This window comes from Panulirus ornatus, chromosome 30 (assembly GCF_036320965.1).
Source record: "Panulirus ornatus isolate Po-2019 chromosome 30, ASM3632096v1, whole genome shotgun sequence".
Taxonomy (NCBI): domain Eukaryota; kingdom Metazoa; phylum Arthropoda; class Malacostraca; order Decapoda; family Palinuridae; genus Panulirus; species Panulirus ornatus.
This window is the reverse complement of record NC_092253.1, coordinates 13,076,456-13,083,522: the sequence shown is the minus strand read 5'-3', so window position 1 is coordinate 13,083,522 and position 7,067 is coordinate 13,076,456. Positions and strand designations below refer to the sequence as shown.

Sequence of the window (7,067 nt, the reverse complement as noted above, 5' to 3'; positions counted from 1 at the left end):
GAAGTGCGAGAGGGACTGCAATCAAATTTCTTGGGGAAGGGGATGATAATGTTAATTGGTTAGTGAGGCTTTTCACTGTATGCAAGACCTAAAGCGATCTAAGTGAGACTCATATAATGCGGTCATAATGCCTTTGCATAAACGCAAGGGAGAAGAAAATAAATGTTCAAATTACAAAATCATAAGTTCAGATCAAAGCACCTGCTAGAATGTAAGGGAGAATGATAATTAAGATAATAGTGGCATGTACTGAGCATCAGACTTGGGAGGAACAGTGTTGCCTCGGTGGTGGTAGGTATGGAGACCAGGTATTTGCCTTGAAAAAATTAACAAATATTTGGAAGAAGAGATGGGTGTTCATGTAGCATTTATGGACTTAGAGTTACCGTAAGAAAGGGTTGACAGAAATCCCTAGGTGAAGTTTTACGAAATGTGCTATGGGATTAACGGTATTAAATGCAGTGAGTTTTATTGGGGGAGTAAACAATTTGAGCGAGTAGGTAGGGAGGAAGATGAGTTATTCCAAATGAAGGTGCATCTGCCGCTTTGGGAATGTGGTGTCAATAAGGCTCTTCAATATATTCATGGATAGGGTTGCCAGAGACGCAAATTCAAGGTTCTTAAAACGAGAATCAGGTCTACAACGTGGATAAGGTATGGGGGTGGCCTGGGAGTTGAGCTAGCTACAGCTTACAGATGATACAGCGCTGTATGCTCATGAAACTCAGAAAATTGGTGTCTGAGTGTGGGATAATGTGCGAAAGGAGGAAGATGAGAGTTGATATGAACAAAAGTAAAGTTGCGGCAGGGCGAGAAAGTTTGGTTCGAGTTTGAATGGGGTGAACCTGGAGGAAGTGGAGTGCTTTAAGTACCTAGGAATAGACATTGCAATGGTGGAGCCATGATTGTAGATGAAGTTAGTTACAGGACATAAAATGAGGCAAAGTGACTGCATTAAGGAGTGTGTAAGGAGAAGTCACCGTTTGCAATGGCAAAGATGGGCATGTTTGATGGCAAGGTAGGTCCGACGGTGTTGTATGGTTGCGAATCTGGGGCACTAAATGTAAGAGAACGGGAAAAGGATGAGCTTCTTATCAATAGAATTCCTGAGCACAACGAGGAAGTTAGGAAGGATGATCGTGTGGGAAATGGTTTCTTAAGAGCGAGGTGTGGCTGTAAGCATAGTCTATTCAAGAGAGCTGATCAGGATGTCTTGAGTGGGTCTGGAGGTATGGAGAAAATGAACAATGAAGACGAATCTACTTACCAGAAATGGATGTGGCAAAGGAAAGGAGGATTGCTGAGAAGATAGATGGATGGAGTGAAAGATGCTTTGAAGGTTTGGGGCCTGAACATGCACGAAGGTGTTACGTTTACAAGTGATGGAGCGAATTGGACGACATGCCGTCAGTGGGCTGAACCAGTGCATGTGAAGAGGGCAAAGTAAACAGGATGTGGTCCATGGGTAATGGCTGTGGACAGTGGACCCTGGTTTCGGTGCATACATGAAAATTAGAGATTGGGTGTGAAGAAAGGCATTTGTCGTCGGTTGCTGGCACTGCTTCGCTATAGCTAAAAACGGCCAAAATATTATGAGAAAAGAAAATACATATGCACATATAGCTTAGCTCCACCTCCTTACCCAAAGATTTCCTTCTTTGGGGTTTCTGCAGTGCTCAGAAATCCAGTCACGTCCACCAGACGAGATCACTCATCGTGAAGCGCGGTTTCGTTTTGTGCGTCTTTGTAGGGTGAGCAAAGGAAAATTTAAGTGTCCATATTCATCAGTAGGAAGCGTCTTGGTCATTATGATGAATCTGTCTTGACAATGTTTGTGAGATTGTTGACGGCCAGAAAATATGTGAGCAAATGTAACATTTAGTTTTCGTTTGCATCACTTCAGATGATAGCAATACCCTCGTATTAGCGTCGGGGGCAGTGGACGATGTACTGTCAGCAGCGTGTCCCATCCGATGTTCCGTCCTCCTCTTTACAGATGGCAGAACTTCAGCCACAGGTGTTTATGAGGTAAGTTACTTTAGTTTTAGATGCTATAGCTGGATATTGCCGGGATTATGTTTACATTGTATGATACTATAACTTTTGTCCCTTGCACCATAGGTGTTACGAGGGTTACAGACCCCCTGTGAGTTTGGGATTTTCGAGGTTGAAACTGGTGTCCAGGAAGATAATATGACCCAGGCGAGGATATCCTACATGGTCGACACGGCTCTGCAGGTCTGTTCTCCTCCTATTACTGCCGATGTAGGTCAGTTACTCTGTTATTATTGATATAGGTAAATTTCTCACATATTAGAGATAAGCAGGGAATGTGTACTCCTGTTACATTTAGGATAATAATCACTCTCACCTAACGACTAAGATGATGAGAGTTTGTTTTCATCTTAATACATAGGATAGTAGACCATTTTTACCTAACATCCATTAGAACATATCCCATAGATTCGGCGAGTGTTATGGTGCGTGACGGTGGTAGTGGTAAGCGACGACCCAAGCTTCCTCGCTGCTGTTGCCAGACGATCCTTCAGAAGCCAACTCCTGCTGTGGCCGACCAGGCTCCTGGGTGTCACCCGTCTACCTGTCATGGCCTTGCACGACCTCCACAGAACCTTCGCTCAGAGGAATGCCCTGTTCATCATTGTAAACGGCACTCCAGGCTCTCATAGGTCATTCAGCTTGTGGTTTTCAGTAAACTCTGCCACAGAAGTGCGCGAGCACGTACTAGTATGAGCTGGTAAAACTAAATGGAGGATGAGTAGGTATATATGGAACATAACAGAGTGAGGTGAACTGTTAACATAACTATTATCAGGGTAAGCAATAATAACCTTTATCATTCGACCAGAGGTAGTTACATATACATGAAGATAGCTATATCACTGGCCCGAGAAGGTTGGGTAAAGACAGGGTAGTGGGTGTGAGGAGGCCTGGGAGGGGCAGTAGAGGGAGAATGTGAGTGTATTGAGGTCACAAGACATGACAGTTTGCTCGTAAATGTTACATGTTCCTGTTTGATACAGGTGCTATGTTTAAATCTAGCTATACAGTATACAAAATACTGCGTGGACTATCACAGTAGACACTAACTGATATAGTGACATCTAACATGATTATTGCTTGATGGTTAACAGTTTCTGTACGATAACGGCAGTTCTAAGCAGCACCAAGAAATATTACGTTCATTAACATTCATGGGTATTTTTCTTACCTGCTCTTTACCGGTTATACAAAACACAAACACACCTATCTACATGCAAGATCAGTTTGACAGTAATATCAGTGGCCATCTATCTAACAGTTCACTCTGCCATGCATCCCTCCCACCAATGCAGTGTTACCAGCTCTGTTGACATAAACATACTAGGTACGTGCCTGCGAACTCCTGCTGCCGAGTGTACATTACGCAAATAGAATACTTAAACAAGACTACCGTAGTGAGAGAACATAATGGATAGCCAATACCTTCTCAACAGATGCAGTATGTACATACACCTACCATACAGCCTCCCGGGGTCTCAGCCGTTGCTGGTTGCTTCCTGGACACCCGACCGGGGCCTCGCCCTCGTCTCACGCCTCCCGCTCTTCCCAGACAAGTTCTCCAAGTGAGTAATGATCATGCTTGATGGAACTAAGATACTAACAGAAACTTACTTGAATCATTACATAAAAATGCACTCCCAAAGTACAAAAATATAATACGAATTTAAGGAAAGCCAGGAGATCCACAAGACCTTGCTTGAACACTTAATCGCATCGCTCTTATTCCAGTTATAGTTCTATGTAAAATACTGTGTCTAAGACTTCTGCTCACTCCAATATCAGACTTCAAACGTAGCGGCAGGAATATGAACTGGCGTTATGGTGAAAGAGAGAAAGACAAGACATATTGTCAGCAAACTGAACAATATATACAGGATTCCGCCTCTTATGGTTAGTCGGGACATGCGTTGCACAAGAAACTGTGGGAGCAAAATGCGGATTTACGCTTGCATGGAACTTAAAACTTGTTTGTCCCACTCACTGATAAATGTGGATGCTTACCGGAGTGGCAAAACCCATACAATCCTCAAAGGTTAGGGTAAGGGGACAAGGATAGATGCTGAGGCTGTATATATAGAAACCTCTCTTGTCTTTAATCACCTATAAGGATTCCTGTGCTTGTAAAAGCGGTGGAAAAAACATTCAGACATGGAGACACATGGATAAACTCCCAACAAGATATGAATATCCCCTCTATTATACTAGGTCGAACCGATGGGAGTTCGACCTCGGTCGCCCTTTAAATACATAATATATATATATATATATATATATATATATATATATATATATATATATATATATATATATATATATATATACATGTATATATATATATATATATATATATATATATATATATATATATATATATATATATATATATATATATATATATATATACATGTATATATATATATATATATATATATATATATATATATATATATATATATATATATATATATATATATATATATATATATATATATATATATATATATATATATATATATATATATATATATATATATATATATATATATATATATATATACATAATTATATGGGAGGGTATTGATTGAGAGGGTGAAGGCAATTACAGAGCATCAGATTGGGGAAGAGCAGTGTGGTTTCAGAAGTGGTAGAGGATGTGTGGATCAGGTGTTTGCTTTGAAGAATGTATGTGAGAAATACTTAGAAAAGCAAATGGATTTGTATGTAGCATTTATGGATCTGGAGAAGGCATATGACAGAGTTGATAGAGATGCTCTGTGGAAGGTATTAAGAATATATGGTGTGGGAGGCAAGTTGTTAGAAGCAGTGAAAAGTTTTTATCGAGGATGTAAGGCATGCGTACGTGTAGGAAGAGAGGAAAGTGATTGGTTCTCAGTGAATGTAGGTTTGCGGCAGGGGTGTGTGATGTCTCCATGGTTGTTTAATTTGTTTATGGATGGGGTTGTTAGGGAGGTGAATGCAAGAGTTTTGGAAAGAGGGGCAAGTATGAAGTCTGTTGGGGATGAGAGAGCTTGGGAAGTGAGTCAGTTGTTGTTCGCTGATGATACAGCGCTGGTGGCTGATTCATGTGAGAAACTGCAGAAGCTGGTGACTGAGTTTGGTAAAGTGTGTGAAAGAAGAAAGTTAAGAGTAAATGTGAATAAGAGCAAGGTTATTAGGTACAGTAGGGTCGAGGGTCAAGTCAATTGGGAGGTAAGTTTGAATGGAGAAAAACTGGAGGAAGTAAAGTGTTTTAGATATCTGGGAGTGGATCTGGCAGCGGATGGAACCATGGAAGCGGAAGTGGATCATAGGGTGGGGGAGGGGGCGAAAATCCTGGGAGCCTTGAAGAATATGTGGAAGTCGAGAACATTATCTCGGGAAGGAAAAATGGGTATGTTTGAAGGAATAGTGGTTCCAACAATGTTGTATGGTTGCGAGGCGTGGGCTATGGATAGAGTTGTGCGCAGGAGGATGGATGTGCCGGAAATGAGATGTTTGAGGACAATGTATGGTGTGAGGTGGTTTGATCGAGTAAGTAACGTAAGTAACGTAAGAGAGATGTGTGGAAATAAAAAGAGCGTGGTTGAGAGAGCAGAAGAGGGTGTTTTGAAATGGTTTGGGCACATGGAGAGAATGAGTGAGGAAAGATTGACCAAGAGGATATATGTGTCGGAGGTGGAGGGAACGAGAAGTGGGAGACCAAACTGGAGGTGGAAAGATGGAGTGAAAAAGATTTTGTGTGATCGGGGCCTGAACATGCAGGATGGTGAAAGGAGGGCAAGGAATAGAGTGGATTGCATTGATGTGGTATACCGGGGTTGACATGCTGTCAGTGGATTGAATCAGGGCATGTGAAGCGTCTGGGGTAAACCATGGAAAGCTGTGTAGGTAGGCATATTTGCGGGTGTGGACGTATGTATATACATGTGTATGGGGGTGGGTTGGGCCATTTCTTCGTTTGTTTCCTTGCGCTACCTCGCAAACGCGGGAGACAGCGACAAAAAAAAAGAAGAAATATATATATATATATATATATATATATATATATATATATATATATATATATATATTTATTTTTTATCTATTTATTTATTTATTTTGCTTTGTCGCTGTCTCCCGCGTTTGCGTGGTAGCGCAAGGCAACAGACGAAAGAAATGGCCCAACCCACCCCCATACACATGTATATACATATACGTCCACACACGCAAATATACATGCCTATACATCTCAATGTACATATATATATACACACACAGACACATACATATATACACATGCACACAATTCACACTGTCTGCCTTTATTCATTTCCATCGCCACCTCGCCGCACATGGAGCAACATCCCCCTCCCCCCTCATGTGTGCGAGGTAGCGCTAGGAAAAGACAACAAAGGCCCCATTCGTTTACACTCAGTCTGTAGCTGTCATGCAATAATGCCCGAACCACAGCTCCCTTTCCACATCCAGGACCCACAGAACTTTCCATGGTTTACCCCAGACGCTTTACATGCCCTGATTCCATCCATTGACAGCACGTCGACTCCGGTATACCATATCGATCCAATTCACTCTATTCCTTGCCCGCCTTTCACCCTCCTGCATGTTCAGGCCGCGATCACTCAAAATCTTTTTCACTCCATATTTCTACCTCCAATTTGGTCTCCCACTTCTCCTCGTTCCCTCCACCTCCGACACATATATCCACTTGGTCAATCTTTCCTCACTCATTCTCTCCATGTGCCCAAACCATTTCAAAACACCCTCTTCTGCTCTCTCAACCACGCTCTTTTTATTTCCGCACATCTCTCTTACCCTTACATTACTTACTCGATCAAACCACCTCACACCACATATTGTCCTTAAACATCTTATTTCCAGCACATCCACCCTTCTGCGCACAACTCTATCCATAGCCCACGCCTCGCAACCATACGACATTGTTGGAACCACTATTCCTTCAAACATACCCATTTTTGCTTTCGGTGATAATGTTCTCGACTTCCACA

The 7,067-nt window shown here is 41.8% G+C and overlaps 1 long non-coding RNA gene across 1 annotated transcript; it reads left to right on the top strand.

Moving 5' to 3' along the window:
• Positions 1-2,132: 2,132 nt before the first annotated feature.
• Positions 2,133-3,612, top strand: LOC139758419 (uncharacterized). Its single transcript, XR_011714819.1, has 3 exons — positions 2,133-2,238; positions 2,464-2,687; positions 3,495-3,612. It is a non-coding gene; the product is annotated as an uncharacterized lncRNA (long non-coding RNA).
• The last annotated feature ends 3,455 nt before the right edge of the window (positions 3,613-7,067 follow it).